Source organism: Canis lupus, chromosome 11 (genome assembly GCF_048164855.1).
Source record: "Canis lupus baileyi chromosome 11, mCanLup2.hap1, whole genome shotgun sequence".
Taxonomy (NCBI): domain Eukaryota; kingdom Metazoa; phylum Chordata; class Mammalia; order Carnivora; family Canidae; genus Canis; species Canis lupus.
The window spans coordinates 7,159,812-7,182,415 of record NC_132848.1 but is presented as its reverse complement, the minus strand read 5'-3'; the positions used below and the strand labels follow the sequence as shown (position 1 = coordinate 7,182,415).

Below are 22,604 nucleotides of genomic sequence, written 5' to 3'. Positions count from 1 at the left end.
TGATTCGGGAAGTCTTTTAGCGGGAATGTGATCAGGAAAGTCTTTTCTGGAGAAGAGATACTTGAGCTGAGTTTTGAATAGGGAGTGGGAATTATTATTATTTAAAAATATTTTGTTTATTCATGAGAGACAGAGAGAGAGGGGCAGAGACACAGGCAGAGGGAGAAGCAGGCTCCATGCAGGGAGTCTGACGTGGGACTCGATCTGGAGACCCTGGGATCATGCCCTGAGCCAAAGGCGGATGCCCAACTGCTGAGCCACCCAGGCTTCCTAGGAATGGGAATTAAGTAGGCAGAGCATGGGACATCCAGGCAGGAGGAGCATCAGGTGTAAGGTGCTGAGACATGAAGGACCAGAATGCTCTGGAGCTAGAAGATTGCTGTGTCTGTAGGGGCAAAAAACAAGGAAGTTGGTGGTGCTCATACGGCTTGAAGAGGGGCTAGGGTAGCTCATTGGGGCCATATTCAGAATGCTAGTTTACTTACAGTTGAAATTGATCCAATTTAGCTATATGGTATTTACTAGATTCTCTTGGGCTGGTTTGCACCTGATTATGATGTACACCAGAGTTGAAGAACCCAGATTTATAATTCAACATCGATTCATGATAAAAACTCAAAAAAGTGGGTTTAGGGGAAAAATACCTCGACTAATAAAGGTCATACGAAAAACCTTCAGCTAACATCAAACTCAATGGTGAAAAACTGAGGGATTTTTCCCTAAGATCAAGAAAAAGACAAGGATTTCCACTTTCACCACTTTCACTCTACACAGTACTAGAAGTCCTAGTCATAGCAATCGGAGAAGAAAAAGAAATAACGGGTACTCAAGTAAGAAAGCAGTTAAGCTTTCACTTTTTGCTGATGATGTAATATTGGTAAGAAAGCAGTTAAGCTGTCACTTTTTGCTGATGATGTTATATTATATGCAGAAAACCCTAAAGATGCCACCAAAAAACTACTAGAATAAATAAATTCAGTAAAATTGAAGGATACAAAATTAATACCCAGTAATTGGTAGAGTTTCTACATACTAACAATGAAGTAGCAGGAAGAGAAATTAAGAAAACATTTCCATTTACAACTGCACCAAAAAAGAATAAAAGACCTAGGAAAAAATTTGACAAAGGAGATGAAAGACCTGTACTCTGAAAACTATAAAGCATTCATATAATTCATGTTTTTTAAGGATTTTGTTTGTGAAAACAACTGGATTAATGTTCCCAGAGAAAGAAAATGGCCAGAACATAAACTAACCTTATTTTGGACTTGTAACAACACACTTAATTATTTTATTTAATTTTCAGAGTAATACATGTTTGAGGAATTTTGATAATAAAGAGAAATATCAAGATGACAAATAGGATCACCCATAAGTCTTCCACACAGTAATTACTAGATGGCATTTGGGTGTATTTTCATGTGGTTTAATTTATGAGCATATTAAAATGTCTGAAAGCATGATGTTGATTCATTTATGTATTCACACATTTATTGACATGGACTTAGGTGTGTGAGAGACTGAGCTGCCCTGAGCTGGTGTTTCCGTTTTAAACCATGCAGATTAGAGGTGTTGTTTTCCTGGAGTTTACCCTTCTATATCCTAATCTTTTTCTTCTCTCTTTAATTTTAAGATACCTCATGCTTACAGAATAGTGCATAGAATATATATGTACATGTGAAAGAATAATTATAAAGCAAACAACTGGGCAACTACCAACAAGGATAAGAAATAGAATGTCAGCCCCTTACGACTCCTCATGCCTCACCCTGATTACAACCCCTCCTCCCACAGACATACTGTACTCTTCCTGACTTTCTACCCCTAAACAATAGAATGTAATTTTACATACGTTTTTAATTTTGTAAAAATGGAATCCTGTTTTGGGCATTTTTTTTTAGTGTGATTTGCTGCTTCCCCTGAAGATTTTCTCTAGGGATTCATCTATGCTGTGAAATAGGATTTGACTATATGAATATATTGTGATATGTTTATTTCTTTTACTATTGACAGACATTTGAATCTTTCAAGTTGTTGGTTGTTTTTGACAATGCTGCTGTAGACATAATTGTACATGTACTTTCGTTTACATATACAAAATTTCCTCAGGATATATTTCTAAGATGGGAAATTTATGAGCCATATGATAACTACTTATTTATTTAAAGATTTTATTTTATTTTTTATTTATTCATGAGAGACACAGAGAGAGGCGGAGACATAGGCAGTTGGAGAAGCAGGCTTCATACAGGGAGCCTGATGTGGGACTTGATCCCAGAACCCTGGGATCATGCCCTGAGCCGAAGGCAGACGCTCAACCACTGAGCCACCCAGGCATCCCAATAACTACATATTTATTTATTTATTTTTCCAGACCCAATAACTACATATTTAAATTTATTTTTCACACTTTCAAAAATTTATTTATTTATTTATTTATTTATTTATTTATTTGAGAGAGCGAGAGAGCATGAGCATGGGCCAGTGGGGAGGGAAAACAGTCTCCCCACTGAGCAGGGATTTCCAATGTAGGACTTGATCCCAGGACTCCGCGATCATGACCAGAGCCAAAGGCAGATGCTTAGTGGACTGAGCCACCCAGGCACCCCTATATTTTTTCCCACTTTGAATAGTTAACAGTAAAGGATGTGTATTTACTTATATATCTAAAAACTATTCCTAAACACATCTTAATTGGGGCATAAGAAAACATAATGTCTTCTACTTTGGCAAATTACTTATCTCTAGTGTTAGATTTCTTTGGGACATTTTCATTTGTTAGCACTAATATAAAATTTTTGTGCAATAAATCTTTACATTTAATATTTAATAATTCATTGAGTTCATAAATTTGGTTAATATTAATTTCTTTAATAATTAACACAAACGAGAATTTCTGAGGTCAAAAAGAATGAAACAGGTTTGTATCCTTCAACCCTTGCTCGGGACTGAGGAAATCATACTAAGGTGATTTACAATAGGGAATTGGTTACAAAAGTGTTGCAAAAGGAGAAGGAAACAAGGCATGATGGTAGGACTACCCAGACATTGGTAACCGCAGAAAGCCATTCCTCTCCCTAGAGGTGAGAGGGCAAAAAGAAGCAGCGTTACCAGGTGCTCCTGAATGTATTTGCTGTTGAGGTCCCTGAAACCCTGCTGCCACTACAGGAATCCCTTTCATTGACACTGAGCAGGAAGCCTCTCATGGTATTGCAGGGCCTGGGGGGCTAAACGCTGCCATTGCTGCTCTTGGCTAGTGTTGCGGCAGCCCACAGCCATCTACATCGTCCTCCCTCAGTACTTCTGAAGCCAGAAGCAGGAAAAAAAAATGTTGATTCTTTTTTTTTTTTCTTTTAAGATTTTATTTCTTTATTCATGAGACACACACACACACAGAGGCCGAGACATAGGCTGAGGGAGAAGCAGGTCCCATGCAGGAAGCCCCATGTGGGACTTGATCTCGGGGCTCGGGGGATCAAGTCCTGAGCCAAAGGCAGATGCTCAACCATTGAGCCACCCAGGCGTCCCGAAATAGATGATTCTTACTGCCTTCAGTCTCCCTTTCTTATGAGAGCCTTCCTCCTAGAAACACACTCCAAGATGGAATTCAGTGGTATAAGAAATTTGGCGGGGGAAACACTTTTGAAGTACAAAGGAGGCAGGAGCAGGAGTAGATGGAGGTGAGCCTTCAGACCATGAGGAAGGTCTGACCCCTATGAAAGAAGAGAAAGAAGGAAGGAAGGAAGTCTGGGTAGGAAGAACCTCAAACTTGATCCCAGTTTTGAAAACACCTTGGCCAGGCCAATTTGGAATCTGTGGGCAGGGGTTACCCTTTGGAGAGAGTCCCATGATGGACTGTAGTAATCCTGTCATGCTCAGTCATTGACTGGTAGCAGCTCAGGGAATGTGTGCCCTTGGTGGGAGCCTCTAATGGATCTATAGGTGGGGCAGATGGAGGTTATAGGTCAACTGTGTTCTTTGCAGTGGGTTCTTTTGAAGGAGATCTAACATACATCTTATGGCTGTCATACTTTGATGGGCAAAGCCACAGGGCAATCTGAGAAATCTAGTATCTTAAGCTTGTAGCCCCCTTGAGTACAGAGAAAGTGAAGACAGAAAAATGTTGGAGAAGGGGCACCTAGTTGGCTCCGTTGGTTAAGCTTCTGCCCTCAGCTCAGGTTATGATCCCGGGATCCTGGAATGGAGCTGCTTCTCCCTCTTCCTTTGCCCCCCTCTCTCTCTTTCTTTAATAAATAAATAAAATATTAAAAATGAGATGAGAATGACAAATATCTACCACAAGAATATTTATACAGGAATTTATATTATACAGGAATATTTCAATGATTAAATTACTCTTTATTCCCTCACAGAAGTATATAAAACTTTCTATCTCTCTAGTCTAAAAATTTGGGCTACTAATTAAAAAAAAAAATCTTCGTTAAATCAAAATGTCCTGACATAGACTCTTATTCAAATGTTAATATTTTTGAGTACTAATGAATGAATAAATGTTTGAACTCGTCATTTTCTATTATTTGAATTATTCATCAGTTCCTTTGCCAATTCAATGTTTCTTTTGATCTGTTTGAAAACCTTACATAACTCTTAAAGCTTGATCATGTTCATTGTGTATCTTCAGTGTATATGCTTTTCAAATTTTAATGTTTTAAAATAATGTTTATATTTCCCAGACACAAAGCATCCTACACTATTGTTGGAGAGAATTTAGAAAATATGTAAAAATATAAAGAAACTTTAAAATACCTGTAATCCTATATATAAATCATGATTTACTCTGAATATTATTCATATATCAAGAATATATTATATCCATAGATTTTTCTCTTTTCTTACTATATTGCAAGCATATTTTCATGTTTCCTGTAAAAATAGTTAAGCATACTATGTTTATTTTTCTTTAGTAAAAATAATCCTACAATGAACATTTGTATATGCAATTATTTTTTCCCATATCTCCCCTGGCCTACTAGATCTTTAGTGATGGAATTACTAGGTCAAATGACTTAAATTTTAAAATATTACTATTTTCACAATGATATTTTTAACTTTAAAAATAATTTGTGTTGGTTTTAGAATATTTAGAAAATATAGGGGATCCCTGGGTGGCGCAGCGGTTTGGCGCCTGCCTTTGGCCCAGGGCGCGATCCTGGAGACCCGGGATCGAATCCCACGTCGGGCTCCTGGTGCATGGAGCCTGCTTCTCCCTCTGCCTGTGTCTCTGCCTCTCTTTCTCTCTCTGTGTGACTATCATAAATAAATAAAAAAAAAATAAAAAAAGAATATTTAGAAAATATAAAAGAAGTACTGATAAAAATTATCTAATATACTCACAGGATGTTCATTTATTAATATTTCTATGGGTTAAATGTATGCATTTTGACATATAGTATCATGTTACAAACATCCCAATTTACATTCCCATCAGCGCAGAATTTGCACACATTCTTGTCAAACCTGAGATTGAGCATTCTACTTGATCTTTGTCAACTTTATCCTGTTCTAATTTGCAATTTTTATTTACTAAAAATGATACACATCTTCATTGATTTATTGACCATGTGTATCTTTATTCATTATCTTTTCATGTATTTTGTCTATTGTTTTTATTAGATGACCCTGCTTTTCCTTATGGCTTTATGAAAGCTCTTTATAAAGAGCTAAACTAAGGTTTGGTGTCGTGTCACCAGTGATTTATATTTTGCTTCCGTGTTAGCATATATTGTGCATGAGAACAGCTTTAGACCCTGTCTGTTTTAATCTAGGATTCTCCTTTTACTAACTGTAAGTAATGTTTTCTTTTTTGGCTGGAGGGTTGAGTATCTGGATAGTTCAAGATAGTTTCCTTTACCTCAAATTAAAAAAAATTATATACATTGCCATTATATATCTATATTTGGTTTCTTTTAATTATGGAGTAAATCTTTTCAAGCCTAGGTTCTAGTTTTCAAAGAAAACCTGACTTTTACTTTGTATTTAGTAATTTTGTCTTTTCTTTTTTTTTTTTTTTTCTCCCTCCTCTGTTTCTGGATCCCCTATTATTTGGCTGTTTGGCCTCCTGGACTTGACTTCTTTACAGTTTTAGTTTTTTTTTTTTTTTGTCTTTTGCATTATGGTTGTTTTTGGGTGGGGGTGGATATCTTTACCTTTGTTATCTAAACGTGTGTAAAATTTATATTTTTTATACTTTTGATTTCTGGGTGCTCTCCATGTTGTTGACTGAATGTTCTCTTGCCCCCCTCCCTTTTATAAGTATTTCCTCTTGCATAGTCTCTCTTCAAATATTTTTTTCCTCCTTTGTTATTTTAGTTTCTGTCTTTCATGCTCAAAGCATTTCTCAGATAACTGATAGCTAATCCCAAACTGTCTGCTCTGGAAGCTCTGAGCATGTCAGCGGGGCTTGTAGAGTTTGAGATTCAATTTAAGATGATATGTCAGAACTTTTATTGGAGGGACCAGTGGTGTCAGTACATTTGAGTTTTCCCTTTTGGACTGGTCAGATTTCTTAGAGAAGAATCCTTTAATCTCTTGGCTGAGAATGTCAGAGTTGAAAAGTAAAAGCAGGTGGGGTGAGGAGTTATGTTTCACTTCAATTCTGTAGTTCATTCAATAGGGTGCTAGCACCTCTAGTCTCGCTGTGTTCCCCAGTCCAGAGACTACCTCTGTGTTTCTCCCCAAATAATAAACCTGCAAGCTTTTGCCAGGTTGGCAGTTGGACAGCTACCTGGTGACAAAGAATGATGGAGAGTAACTAGAGATTTCACTGCTTCTTAGACAGGCTTTAACCAATGCTCCTAATTATTGTCCTCAATCCCACACTCTTTCCAGACCTATCTGCTCCCTTTAGTCCTTCATTTTCTGATAATTCTGCACTGCAAGCTAGATATTCTCTTTCTTGAGACCAATAAGTCAATTCGAAAATGTTGTTGCTCTTGCCTCCTACTTAAATGCGTTTTTCAGTCTACCATCTTAAATCAGAACACTAATGATGTTTTAAATTTTCTTTTTTCTTTTTTTTTGTTTTCTTATGCTTTTTCTTGGTAGGCTCTATTTTACTTCCACACACCTCTTTCCAGTTCCAAACTTCTGCTCCACAACCTGTGATAGTTCATTTTTCATCCTTGCTTTGATCAAGTGTACTTTCCTTGAATGATATGGAAGTACAAAGCAGGAATGTTACAGCATTTACATTTTTTTCTTCTGTATTTTTATGTGATGCTATGATAATGCTTTTAGAGCTACTATAATATCTTCCTTTCATTGAAAAATACCATTCTGCAGGCCTTGTTTTTTCTTCATATTTTCTCATCCATTCCTATTATTTTTTTAAAAATTTTATTTATTTATGATAGTCACAGAGAGAGAGAGAGAGATGCAGAGACATAGGCAGAGGGAGAAGCAGGCTCCATGCAGGGAGCCTGATGTGGGACTCGATCCTGGGCCTCCAGGATCACGCCCCGGGCCAAAGGCAGGCGCCAAACCGCTGCGCCAAACCGCTGCGCCACCCAGGGATCCCTCATCCATTCCTATTATTTGTCCCAAACTGGAGAGTGGGTCTTGAATTTTCCCTCCCCATGTGTATCCTCTTGGAATTCCATTCTCAAATGTAGATAAGCTTTGGCTAGATCTGTTGATCTCTGCCTGGTTTCTTAGTATTTGTGGAAGCTGCAGGGAACTTGGTAGTGGTAGAGCTGCCTTGCTGTGTACACATGACATTCCCACCTTCTTCTGAAGGCTGCTACCAGAGGGCTTTCTTGCCCTCTACCCATGTCCAATCAATTGTAAAATTCTATTTGTTTTAATTCCTGCCTTTCAAATCTGAATATTTTCCATCTCCAAGGTCTTTATCTTCTTTGAGCTATTACAATTCACTTCTCATCCAATATTTCCTGACTCTTATCCATTATCCACACAGATACAGAAGTAAGCTTTTAAAAGTAAATATTTGATAATTTTACTTCTTTACTTAGAACCCTTAAGATAAAGTTCAAGATTTATAACGATTGACAAAGCCCATGTGATTCATCTCTTTGCATCTTCTTTAGGTACATTCCCTCTTTGTATGATCCAGACACATTCTTTTTTTTAATATGTTTTTTTAAATTTTTATTTATTTATGATAGTCACACACAGAGAGAGAGAGAGAGAGAGAGAGGCAGAGACACAGGCAGAGGGAGAAGCAGGCTCCATGCACCGGGAGCCCAACGTGGGATTCGATCCTGGGTCTCCAGGATCGTGCCCTGGGCCAAAGGCAGGCGCTAAACCGCTGTGCCACCCAGGGATCCCGACACATTCTTTTTTTTTGCAATTTCTTGAAGGCATTGGACTCCTTCATGTGACCTTTACCTTTGTGTGCTTTTTCCATTTATTGTTCTATTTGTCTGGCTAACTGCAAGCTATTATTCATGTTTTTAAAAAATCTCCCCAGAAGGCTTTTCATAACTTTGTGGGTTAGTTTCTCTGTTGTATGGTTAAATAGTACCTAGCACCCTTTATGGCCTTTATCACAATTGTAATTGATTAATTATTTGTATAATTATTTGTTAATGGAGCCCCACTTGGTGGAGTGTCTGCTTCTCCTCCCTCTGCCTCCTCCCCCCTGCTCATGCTCTGTCTCCCTGTCTCTCAAATAAATAAAATCTTTAAAAAAAGAAAGAAAAAAATCTTTTTCTGTATATTTTCTCTTATTACTTTAAGGTATTAGGTTTTGTTTTCAGTTCAGAATGTATTTGGAAGTATAGAATTAGAGATGTTCTGAATATTTAAAGTTTAAAAAATGGATAATCCTTCTTATTTCTAGTATGACTTCCAATACATTATTTATTTGGGCTATGAAAGGAGTATTCTTTTACTAGCTCACACATTCATGATTTTTTTTTTTTTTGTAATACACATAAGAACAGGTCTACTATGAGGAGAATGAATCTTACTATTTCAAGAAATACAATATAGTTTTTCTGGTATTGGTGGGTTCAATGGTCATTGAATGAAGTTACACATCATTATTGCATAGTTGCATGCTTAAAGAAGATGAAAATCATAACGCATTTATTCTCTTTTGATTGTGAACAATTCATTAATTGAAGAATATGTAATTATTTTCAGGCCTACACTGGACATTGTATGGCTATCCAAAAGAATTCCATAACTTATTTTGGGGAGTTTATTTAAGTATTCCTATGACTGACCCTCATCATGAAGTAATGATCATAGGAAGTCAAGGACATCTTGAATTAATTTACCTTAGAATTTGCTATTCCTTGCTTAGAGGAGTGCTTCTCAATCATTTTCCCATTTTTGTACTCTAAGGAGCTTTTTAGACTTTTTTTTCCTAATTGAACCCCACTTTTTTGGAGATTTTAACATCGCAGATATACTGTATATCTGTTTATGTGCTGCATATATAGCTATGATTTATAGTTAGAGAGTAAGATTTTTTTCTCATGAATCAATTTTCACCCCTGTTGAAAATTCATGACCAGAATTTGTTGATTTTTTTTGCTGTGCTACCTGTTTCATAGTACTATTCTTCTCCTGTCATTAATCATCATTTTAAAAAGTCCCCAATAGCATATTGACATAACAGACCTTAAGGACTTGGAGGAGCTAATATAACCTAGTAGATCAATAATCCACATTTTAATGAGTTCATATGACAACATATTTGAGGGAAAAGCCTCTTTCATATATCATATGATTTATTCTATTCATATTCTTTCCTGAGTGTGGTAAGAAAAAATATTGGCCTACTGAAGCACTAAAATATTTAATTAATTACACCAGCTTCCTAGCCTTAGTCCTGTGAGCACTTTTCTTACCACATTACCAAACCATACTCTTGTATAATTTTTATAATAATAGAAATTATCACACCACTGGGAAATATTCTTAGTATCTTCTCTAGTTTCTACTTCCTCATATTGTGAGTTCCATGTCTGTATCACTGACATAGTGGATGTCTGTATCATAGGAAGTCATTTACTTAGTAATTTAAGTCTAGTAATGGTCTTTGGATGCTAATAAAATAAACAGGACACAAGACTAGATATTAAATTACCAAACGATGACTACTTAGCTGATCATTCAGTGATGAACATCTCTACTTTTCCAAATAATCTGTTTATAAGTTCACAATGACTATGGGAGACTGCATGTGTAGGGTAAACAGATTGAAAGCCAAACTTGAAATGGTGCTTAATATGCTTACCTGATCAAAGTGATGAAAATAGAAAAAAAATGAGTGAGGAGAATTTAGGGTTTGAGCTGAATGCCCTTGGGTGAAACATATTATCTCTGGAATTTTAGTTTCCTTATCCATAAAACAGGAATAATAGGTGCATATTTTCCTACACTGGATTGGTGGAGAGCTAAAAAATGATGATGTGTATGAAACTTCTTTTAAAGTGACATAAAGTGTAAGTCATTATAGTTTTTACTGTGTATAAAATCTAAATTTTTACTGATAATACTTTTAATAAATATTGATTGCTTTGAAAGGTATTCCTTGGGAAATAAAATTAAAGTGTGAGTCACATAGGGAACATTTTCTTTCCTTTCTGAAATCGATACATAAAATGATCAGCCCCTTAATTCTTCACCCATTCATGAAATTAATATGCTTTTGCAAATATATATCTGTGAGAATATTTTGAGGAAACTGTTACCTGTTAGTAGAGTGTTGTATGTTGTTTTGGAATGTATTTTCAAGTTACAACTAGTCATTGGAAGATTAATGTTGAGAAAATCAATTGAAAATTTTTCCTGATTTAAGATAAACTGCATTAAATGAAAATCAACTATAGATAAAAGTGATAGCTTCACTAATAGTGGATTCAGGAAGAAAATATACTAATACATTATTAGGTTATTTATGTAGTAGTTTTAGCTTATATGTTATTTTCTAATTTTGCAAATGTCTTATCTCAAGATAGATGTTACTTCAGTAAAATCACCCTGTTGTATTTGTTTCCTAACAAAGATAAGCTACTCTAACATCAATATAAAACACTGTAACATTTCTTTGTGTCTTCCTCAATTTCTTTCCTAAGTGTTCTGTAGTTCTTAGAGTATAGATCCTTTACCTCTTTGGTGAGGTTTATTCCTAGGTATCTTACAGTTTTGGGTGCAATTGTAAGTGGAATCAATTCCTTAATTTCTCTTTCTTCTGTCTCATTGTTAGTGTATAGAAATGCTGCTGATTTCTATGCATTGATTTTTATATCCTGCCACATTGCTGAATTCCTGTATGAGTTCTAACAATTTTGGGGTGGAGTCTTTTGGGTTTTCTATATCAAGTATCAAGTCATCTGCAAAGAGTGAGAGTTTGACTTCCTCTTTGCCAATGTGAATGCCTTTTATTTTTTCTTGTTGTCTGATTGCTTCTAGTACTATGTTGAACAGCAGTGGTGAGAGTAGATATCCCTGTGGTGTTCCTGATCTTAGGGGAAAACCTCCGTTTTTCCCCATTGAGAATGATATTTGCCATGGGCTTTTTGTAGATGGCTTTTTTGATATTGAGGTATATTCCCTCTATCCTTACAATATGGAGAGTTTTAATCAGGAAAGGATGCTGTATTTTATCAAATACCTTTTCTGCATCAAGTGAGAGGATCATATGGTTCTTGTCTTTTCTTTTATTAACGTGATGTATCACGTTGATTGATTTGTGAATGTTGAACCACGCTTGCATCCCAGGAAAAACATTCCATACTCATGAATTAAAAGAATAAATATTGTTAAAATGTCTATGCTACCTGGAGCAATCTAGACATTCAGTGCAATCCCTATCAAAATATCATCAACATTTTTCACAGAGCTGGAACTAATTCTAAAATGTGTATGGAACCAGAAAATACCCTGAATAGCCAGAGGAATGTTGCAAAAGAAAACCAAAGCTGGGGGCATCACAATGCCTGACTGTATTACAAAGCTGTGGTCATCAAGACAGTATGGTCCTGGCGCAAAAACAGACACTAAGATCAATGGAACAGAAGAGAGAACCCAGAATTGGGCCCTCAACTCTGTGGTCAACTAATCTTCAACAAAACTGGAAAGAATATCCACTGGAAAAAAGACAGTCTCTTCAACAAATGTTGGGAAAATTGGACAGCTACATGCAGAAGCCTGAAACTAGACCATTCTCTTACACCAGACACAAAGATAAATTCAAAATGGTTGAAAGACCTAGATGTGAGACAGGAATCTACCAAAATCCTGGAGGAGAACATAGGCAGCCACCTCTGTGATCTCGACCATAGCAACTTCTTTCTAGACCCATCTCCAAAGGCAAGGGAAACAAAGGCCAAAATGAACTATTGGGATTTCATTAAGATAAAAGGATTTTGGACAGTGAAGGAAATAGCAAAACTAAAAGGCAGCCTACAGAATGGGAGAAGATATTGGCAAATGACATATCAGATATAAAGGGTTAGTACCCAAGATCTATAAAAAACTTATCAAACCTAACATCCAAAATACAAATAATCCAGTAAAAAAAATGCACAGAAGGTATGAGAAGACATTTCTCCAAAGAATACATAAAAATGGCTAACAGACCCATGAAAAAAAATGTTCCACATCACTTGTCATCAGGAAAATACAAATTAAAACCACAATGAGTACCACCTTACACCAGTCAGAATGGCTAAATTTTTTAAAAAAATATTTTTATTTATTTATTTGAGAGAAGGAGAGAGCAGGAGAGCACAAGCATTGGAGAGGGAGAGAAATTCTAGCAAGGAGTCCGATGCAGGGCTTGACCCCAGGGCCCTTGGATCATGACCTGGCCCAATAGCAGCTGCTTAACCAACTGAGCTACCCAGGCGCCCCCAGGAATGGCTAAAATTAACAAGACAGGAAACAGCAAGTGTTGGTGAGGATGTGAGAAAGGGGAACCCTCTTGCACTGTTGGTGGGAGTGCAAGCTGATGCAGATGCTCTGGAAAACAGCACGGAGGGTCCTCAAGACATTAAAAATAGAGCTACCCTATGACCCAGCAATTGCAGTACTAGGTATGTACCCCAAATATACAAATGTGATCTGAAGGGGCACTTACACCCCAATGTTTCATAGCAGCAATGCCCACAATAGCCAAACTGTGGAAGAGCCCAGATATCCATTGACAGATGAATGAAGAAGATTGCACATCTTCTTTATCTACTTTGTCCACTCCATATATATATATATGGAATATTATCCAGCCATCAGGAGAGATGAATACTTACCACTTACATCAACATGTACGGAACTAGAGCATATTATATTGACTGAAATAAGTCAGAGGACAATAATCATATGATTTTACTCATAAGTGGAATATGAGAAACAGCACAGAGGATCATAGGGGAAGGGAGGGAAAACTGAGAAGTCATCAGAGAGGGAGGAAGAAAAACCATGAGTGGCTCTTAACCATAGGAAACAAACTGAGGGTTGCTGGAGGGGAGATGGGTGGGGAAATGGGGTAACTGGGTGATGGGCATTAAGTAGGGCAGGTGATGTGATAAGCCCTGGGTGTTACACGCAACTGATTGAATTATTGAGCTCCATATCTGAAACTAATGATGTACTATATGTTGGCTAAATGAATCTAAATTTAAAAAGGTAAAAAAAAGCACTGTAGCAAATACTCCTCTGGACTGTTTGTGCCTACTAGACATTTAGATCAAAGACAGGTGAACCACTCTGTTTGTTTTCCACTTATATGTTCCTAAAATTTGTTAAATGAACTTTGCAAATGAGGTCATTTAAATAAACATTGAAGAAATTTCACTCTAAGGTCAATCGTGTTGACATGTAATTATATCCCAACATATTTCTCCTACATAATTTATACATATCAAATATTGAAGGCAATTAAGTTTTAGAAATAACATCAAATCCTGATCGGTTTTTTTCTTCCAGACATTTTGTTTCACAGTAAATTATTTATCATTCATTCATTCATTCAACAAACGTGTGTTGAGCATTTATCATATGCCAGATACTACTTGGGCACCAGAAGATCACCACAACGAATTAGATCATTGGGCTGTCAAGCAACTCATCAACTAAAAGAAAAATACTTTTGTGTAATGAAAGTATGAACACCATGAGTATTTAACAAAATCTTACCTTTTCACAGATAGTTAAGACAAAGCATGCGCATAGGTATATAACAACATCAAAAGAAATGATGGAGACAGGTTCATATTAATGTTGAAAAAAAAAAGCACAATTACTAGAAAGTGCATAAATCTGTCAGCCTGAGAGTGTCCATGTAAATAGGAGATGGCTGATGTATTCACGGATGAGTAAAGGACTTGTAGAGGAGGCAAAGTGTAGGTGGCGAGAAGGCAGCTAAGGGAAGGATGAGAAATCCATGTGGGAAGTGAGAAGGAAGGATGGCTGCAAGCTATGATCACAAAACAACTTGTTTGATGAAACATCCCTGGGAGATGAACTTGAGTCTTCTGTTTTTCTGGAGTAACTTCTTGGAATTTGAAACTGTAGAACTTTTGCCACTTTACCTGAAAAGTTGTTGGAATCGCTTTCTATTTTTATGGAGGACATTAAATATCTCTATCGAAATGTGACTGCCATTCTCAGAGCTGTCTCTGGTCAGGTGGTTGTTTTAGGTTGTAATTAGAGTTCTTATGTAACCACAATGAAAAGTTTTTGTTTTAATTGAAATAATATTCAGCTTATATGAACAAAGCTCTAACCTTTATATCATAGAAACATTTAAATGGTTTTCTTACTTGAATTGGTATTGGGATTATGATTTTATTTTAGAGTACAGAGTTCTCAAATAGGTCATAAACTTCTCTGAAGTTGTCTAATTAATGAAAATGCTAAATCGCCTTGGTAGAAGTATTAGAATGATTCTCACTTATCTTTCAGAAGTATTTTTGAACTTGATTCTAATGATTTCGAACATGCTGTTGGAAGTGAATATGTATATTTGATCAAAAGAAAAATTGAGCCCCAAATCCTAGTAACTTGAAGAAAGTATGCTAAGGAATATGAGATGTCAAGTCACAATAATATTTACCATACATTAATCAGCATAGAAAAAAGTCTTTCCATCTGCTGTATCAGACATGCCATGACAGCACCTGTGAAGATTCTCTAGAATATTACTATTGATCATTCCTAGAATTGCCCTTTTTCACGATTCACTTTGCTGTTCTTTAACTAGGGTTTCGTGTTTCAAAGAGTCTGGACTCCCAATCTGGGTTCTAAATGAATTATTTTTACTTCGAAACATAGATTGAGAGTACTTTCAGTAACATCATGAAAGTGAACAAAAGATGATTTTAATAAAATGAATTCTGCGGTTAGTTCAAGACAAACATTGCACTGTACCACTGGTGAAGGATTTATGGCTTCACAAAATGGGATGAGGCAACCGTGTATTCTGTTGATAGGAACATCGTGGACTCTATCCAACACACATATGGTATGTTGTGTTTTTTTGTATTTTTATAGAATCTTGTGGATCATTTACATGAACACTAGTGGCAAAGGGCTTTAGACTTTCTAGTTATCAAATGATTGCTTATGCTTCTTGGACACACTGGGGAACTTTAAAATAGATTGTAATTCCAAATGCTGAGATACTCTCTTTGGAAAATGGATAATGTTTCCAGAGGGATATTGACCTATCTCAACTCTCTAGAGGATTTTCTTTAATGTTTCAAATCTGGCTTCTCTCAAAGCCTTAAAACCAACTCCTCGTAGAGAGAAAATTTCTGTGCTGAAGAAATTCTTAATAAAAATCAGAAGTTGATTGTGGAGCCACCGTGTCTCATGCTGTGATGTTTCAAGGTCTCTGTATCATTTGTCCTGGCCCTGTAGGGCAATGAGAGAGAAGCTTTGGACTTGAATATCAGGATCCAGAATCTGGAGGTAACCAAGCTCTTGGGCATATTTGGTGTCTCCATATACTTTTATTGAGAGACAGTATCTCTGACTGAGTAAACAAGGGAACATAAGGAAAAACGATTCATAATGTAAATTCGAATTCATTTTTTTTTTGGTTCGAATTCATATTGAACATTTTATAGTCACACTGAATAATGGTCTATGTCACAATCAAGAAACTCCTCTATTGTTGTTAGTGCTACAGCTGCTGTGGACATGATCAGGCTGGAGCTCTCTCACACACCAGAGATTTAAAACACCAACTCACCTAATTGCCTTGCAAACTTCTCAGTTTATTATTTGATTTTCTTCTATTTAGGAAATATCTTTGCTCTCCTTGTTTTTCCAGGAACCCATCGTTGCCATGTCACACGGACCATTTCATTATGCTTAATTCCTTATGACTTTGACTCATTTCTGTAGCTGGTTCTGAGCTCAGCATGAGAGTAACTTTCTTAGACTTTTAGGTAGCCTATATGCATATTAATAAATAAATGCATACTGTATACATACTTCTAAGTTTTGTGATACTACCAGATAAGTTGATTTTGTGGATTGTTTTTAGGAAGGCAAAAATATACCATCTAGGAATGAGAAAACAGCTAGTTAGCCGTCATAGACAAAGATGATTTTCTGTAAACTAATAATAGATTTTTCACATGACTGATAATTGTTCACGAGTTGTGCTTTTTAGCTAATTTGTTACTTCTCTATAACTGTGATTTGTGATATTTTATTAAAGCACAGTGCCTTCTTTTAGCAGAACAAAATTATTTCTGTTTACTTTCATTTCAAATTAGATCATAATGAAAATCTTTGGGTGTAATGAGCTTTAAAACCTAGTTCCTATAAAAATGATCCATTTTAACCAAAATAGTAAAGACTTAGGACTATAAAAATTTCTGTATCTCAAATAAATAAAAACCATTTGAAAATGTGTAGAAAATGCTTGTTTTTTGGTACTCTTGGAACAAGAAAGCAAACTTTTCTTTCTCTTTTTACAAATGACTCCATATTTAGTTCTGAATGCTGAAATATTGAAATTATATTTAACCAGTTTTCAGTCTTGCTGCAAATTCTTTGAAATATTTTTCAGAAAACCACTTAGATAAAAATCTTTTACAAACTGGAGATGCTTGCCATTCAGTGTCAGTCTTAAGCTCAAGGCTAAATAAAGAATTTCTTTGTTGGCTAAAATGTAGAAGCAATTTAAAGTGAAATTCTCATGGAGTCTCATTTGTTCCGTGGAAGAAATTATTGAACAAATAATGAGAAAATCAAATTTATAAAACTCTCATCTTGTAAAGCACCAACTATCTCAATGATCTACATTTCTGCATAAATTATTAAATACTTTTAGAATTACCTCTTATAAGCCGTGTATACATTATTATTAACATTAAACATTTTCTCCTCCCAGGTAACCAATTGACCCAGAATTTCAGGATTGAAAACCTAGAGGTCATATATTCTAACCACTAATTCAATGCCTGAATTCCTTCTACAATGTTCTGATTAATCTTCAGCTTTTTCTATGTGTTTTCATAGCTTGTTCTACAAGTTTACAAAGTTCACCTATTTTATTTTTTGAACCATCAAATTGTTTAAACTTCTTTGAAAGTTCTGTCTCATGTCTTTATATATTCATACATTTGTTTACCTTTTTATGTGATATATACGTATCTACTTTGAAAATTAGAAGTAATAACATCTGCATAACTGCAATTGAAAATAGATAACAAGGCATCTTCCTTCTATGTAATGATCCTTTAAATATCTCAGACGCCTGTCTTCTCTTTAGAATTAACAACCCCCGACTTTCTTCACTAATCTTCAAAACAGATTCTTTGCTTTATGATCCTTTGAGGACTTGCCACTATGTATTACAAAATACTTTAATTATGGACTGTGAGCTATCCAATATCCAAAGCAGAGTAAATGGGGAATACAGTGCTCTGAATATTTTTCTATTGCTTTTTCTGCAATTGTTTGGTCAACCTCACTTTTTCAGCATCCTTCAAATATAATTTTCACATTTCCCTGAGTCCCAGTGCTTCCTAAATAGTATACCAACTTTGTTTTAAGAACAGACTATGGTACAGTAATTCAGGAAACAAATAATTTCCTAATCTGACTCAGCATCTCAGATCTGTAGTTACAGAGAGAGAAGACTTTACTGAAATAACCTTTCATGATTGCCCTCTTTTTCCTCATGTGAGGTAAATTTGTTCTAAAATTAGTCTTAATTCTCCTGCAAGGCCTGATGATACAAAGGCACCCATTCCCCTTAGTCTCCCTGGGGGATTAATTTCGGCCCTCCTCTATGTGTGTGGTTCCTTCTTCCTTCTGTGAACCTGCTGTCCTTCTCCAGGCATCTATGGCCACCCATGAGCTCTTAAGTTCATTTAACACCTGATGCATCCACACACTGAATCTGAGACTAGTATAGTTCAATATCAAGTGAAAATTCCCAGAGAGATGCCCTAAGTAACTGGCTGAAGTTTAATATAATTTGTGTAGGACATTTCAAAGAGAAAGAGTGTCTGCTTTAACGTTGACTAGCCCCTTGGCTTCATTCTCTGGCTGCTACCATTTTCTATTTTTCATTTTTGATGAAATGAAAATAGCATATAATTAAGGCTTCTCATACTCCGAGGTTTTTGAAAAACCGAGCATCATCCAGATTTTCCTGACCTAGAGTGTATGTTTTAATTTGACTTCTAGAAAGTATTTCCCTGAGTTCATTGGACCTTGGCATGAGCATCCTTTAAATGGGCTCATTATAAAAACCTCACACACCTGAGTAAATGCAGGTTCTTAACTTGCCCTCTCATTCTTCATACAGATTTATGCAATCCATTGTTTGGAAATTGAAAAGGTCAGGATTTGTACCTGACATTTTCAAGAACAACAGAGTTCAACTTAAAAAAAAAAATTCAAGAACACACTGTGCTGAAATAGCATCTGCCTTTAGAATGAAGGTATTTAGTTGCACTCAATATTTTGACCTCCCCCAAAATAAAGAGCAAGTTCTCCATGTTGGAGAAGCTCTTTGAACAAAATAGACCATATTTCCTTTTCTTCTTTCTTTCCTATCTTTGTCCCTGTGTACTTAGTAAAGCCCATGTAAGTGGTTGAGAAAATTCATGATCTGCTGTTAAGTGTGATTATCTTCCATGCACTTTTGAACTAGGAGCAAAAAGGAAAAAAAAAAAAAAAGATTTCCAACGAAGTCTATGCCATTAAAATCCCCCAGGTTTTAAAGCTTAATTTTTATTTGGCACTGACCAAGGAACTCAAGTCATGGCTTGGTTTATCTGGCCTCTCTCTGGCTTTCCACCTCTTTGTATCGTTTTTCTTGACCAACTGGGATATCCTTTTTAATCAGCCAGTTGACCTTTTACTTTCTGTCTTTCTATTCTTCCAATCAGCCTCATCCTTAAGACATATACTGATTTGAGACAGGCTCTTCTAAAGTACCTTTCTTTTGCAAAAAGGCAGCCAGTTTTGATTATTCTGATTTTGAATAAAGGGAGAGTACCTCTGATGTATTGCGATGCCACTCTTCTGACAGGAGCTGCTCTCAATACCATCACATACTATCCATGGCAGATGGCTCATGGGCCGCATTTATAAGAACTCCTCTACTGGTACAAGCAGTCTGTGGGGTGGCTCTTGCTATTGTTGATCCTTGCCCCAGCAGAAAATATGGATATGCAGAGTGCTCTGTGCGAATTAGGGACTCCATCAGTGTCCTGAATTAAATGGAGAGGTTTTGTGCCAGTATAAGATTTTTTTCATATTTGAGACTTGACTCTTTCATGTTGATGGTTGTCCTTGCCTGGCATTGGCTTCAGGTACCTCTGTAACGTTTAGCTTCTGACTGCTGGCCTTGCCCTTACCTAAATCCTAAATGTCCCTCATGACTCCTGTTCTCTCAAGTGTCTATTTACCACCATCCTTACCTTCCCACTGGCTGGATATGACATTCTCAGAAGAGAAACTGGAATCAAACCCTGTGGGAAAGAAATGTCATTGTTTTACTTTGCTCCTATACTAGGAGGCTGGTCATGAAAGTAGTATATTTGTTGTTGGACTGGAGATCTTGAATATTTAAAAGAGTAAAAGACCTTTAGGGAAAGGAGAAAACCCTGAAATTTTTCCAAAGTATAATAGATACCGAAGACAACAAGATATGTCAGGAGTTTCCTTAGAAACACAGATAATTCCCTGACAACTGATGCCAAACTGTTTTTGCTCTCTACCTGAGATTTTTCAGCTGGCTCATTTGTTCCGGCATCTCTCAACTAATCCCATTAGTAAGGCTTCCTAGAATGTGAGCAGCTTATTGTCTGCATTTAGCTTGAATGATGTATATTATAAATTAACATGTATATAAAATTAAAGCAAGGTTTGTCAAGGAACAACGGAGGTGGATGTTTAATATATACAACCTTATAACCAGAGTAAATTTAAGAAGTTTTAAAATATGCAAGGTTGATTCCTTGTGTCAGTCAAACTGACTGGTTGCGAAACATGCCAAATAACATTATCACTGATTTATCACACTCCCGATATAAATATCCAGGCACAGTGAAATACAGAACTGAGGCACTTCAGGCACATATATAAAAATAGACTTGAAGCATATTAAGTCAGAATTAACCTCAAAATGCCACTGCTTCCCACTTCACAGTATACCAAGTCACAACTCTGTGCTTTGTTAACTCGACTAGTGCAGCATTGCGTTCCCGTTTGAATTATTGCTGCTCTGAGTGCAGCAAGGACTCACCCCTCCAGCATGATCTCTTCCAGGCTTCCCGCTTCTGGGGCTCTCTGCTTCAGAGATCCTGGGAACCTGAGCCCCACGGGCATCCCATGTGCCTTCACAGCTCCAGATCTTTGAGTCATGACTCCAGATCTTTGCATATAAGATTCTCTCTGTTTGAAATCTTTTCCCCATGTCTGTGCCAACTTTGCCTGGCCGATTCCACTTCATTCTTCTGATACTGACTCTGATTTTTCTCTTACCTTTGTAGGCAAAATCTAAGACCTTTTCTTCCACCAAAGTGTTCCTCCATCTCCCCAGCCTGGGTTAGATATTCACTTCATTGTTTTATAAGACCATATGTTCCTCAGGGCCTTAGTATTGACTGCATTGCTCACTTCCTGTCTTTCTGACCTATGTCCCCCCACTAGACTGTGTTTCTGTTAGAGAGAGAGTGCACATGTGGTGGGGGAGGAGTGGAGGCAGAAAGAGAATCTTTTTAAAAAATAATTATTTTATTTTTTTAGAGAGGGAGGGGGGTGGCGGTGGGGGACACAGAGAAGGGGAGAATCCTAAGCAGGCTCCTCTGCTCAGCATGGAGCCCAACATCAAGTTTTAGCTCATGACTCTGAGATCATGACCTGAGCCAAAATCAAAAGTCAGATGCTTAACTGACTGAGCCACCAGGTGCCCCTAGACTAGAAGTTTCTAGAGGGCCAACAGTTGTCTGCTTCAGGGCCCTCATGGCATAGACAAGTTTTAACATCTGTCACAACAAGCCTAAGTGAAGTCTCTATTCTTTGGGACATTGTCTTCATGTTTCATAGCTTTGATATCACCTTGTTTCCTCCAAGGCAGGGTTTCTTAACCTCAGCCCTATTGAAATTTTTGAGGGTAGATAACTCTTTGTTGAGGGGGCCTGTCCTGTGCACCGTAGGATTTTAGCAATATTCCTGATCTCAATCCCCCAGATACATGCAGTCCCCTGCCCCAGCTGTGGCAACCAAAAATGTATTCACGCATTGTCTAGTGTCCCTGGGGGGTGGGAGCAGTTGAGAATCACTGCTTTAAGGTTATTCATCATAATCTTTGCAGACTTTCTATTTTTCCAAACTATTGGAAAATGTACTTTTTAAATAATATTTTCTGGGAAATCCAATGCCTATCCTTCCCCCTACTGTCTTACTCCCTGATACACTTTTGCACCACATTCTATAGAATAGATGCTCAAAAATGTTTTCTGAAAGTATTGAAAAAATGCCTGGGAAGAGCAGATTTTTCAATCATTGAACTGCTTTTTTGTTTGTTTGTTTGTTTGCTTGCTTCTCTTTCTGCTTCAGTAGGAACAATGTGAAAATTGCTTGTAGGTTACATCCAAATCCTGTGCGTGGCCCATAAAGCCCTAAATGATTCCAGCTCTTCCTACCTGGCTACTTTCATCTCAGATGATTTTAATTTCCATCTTGAAGGACTTTTTTCTATGTGTCAATCACTTGTCTGCCTTGAGCATTCAGCGTATGTTGTCTTCTCTGTCTGAAATATACTGCCCCCTTTTACCTGCTTATGTGAATTAGTATGCTTTGGGTTGACAGTTACAGAAATTCATATTCAACAAGCTTTGGGAAAAGAGGGGTTTATTGGAGGCATGCTACAGTATTTCAGAAGATTGTATGAAGGGGGCAGGGTCATCGGGCCTTGGGAACAACTGGCATAAGAAACGTAATTGCTACCTGCATTCACCTCATTGACCTTTCTGCTCTCTTGTCATTTCCTCTTTGATATAAACTTCGTTTTCTTTTGCCACAACTTTCTTCCTTTTTATGCAAAGAACAGAGAGCCACAGTGGTGGACTGAGTCTCCTGCCTGTGTTGACTATCTACCACCTGCGAGGCATTGATTCTCTTCTCTTAGGTTT

At 36.8% G+C, this 22,604-nt stretch overlaps 1 protein-coding gene and 1 long non-coding RNA gene across 3 annotated transcripts in view; one reads left to right on the top strand and one right to left on the bottom strand.

Annotated features, from left to right (window-relative positions):
• TAFA2 (TAFA chemokine like family member 2) overlaps positions 1–22,604 on the top strand; it is a 448,599-nt gene that overhangs the window by 318,935 nt on the left and 107,060 nt on the right. The window lies entirely within an intron of this gene.
• LOC140642125 (uncharacterized) lies at positions 3,406–20,909 on the bottom strand. The gene is made up of 3 exons (XR_012038678.1): positions 20,714–20,909; positions 19,887–19,937; positions 3,406–3,713 (listed from the first exon to the last, which is right to left on the bottom strand). It is a non-coding gene; the product is annotated as an uncharacterized lncRNA (long non-coding RNA).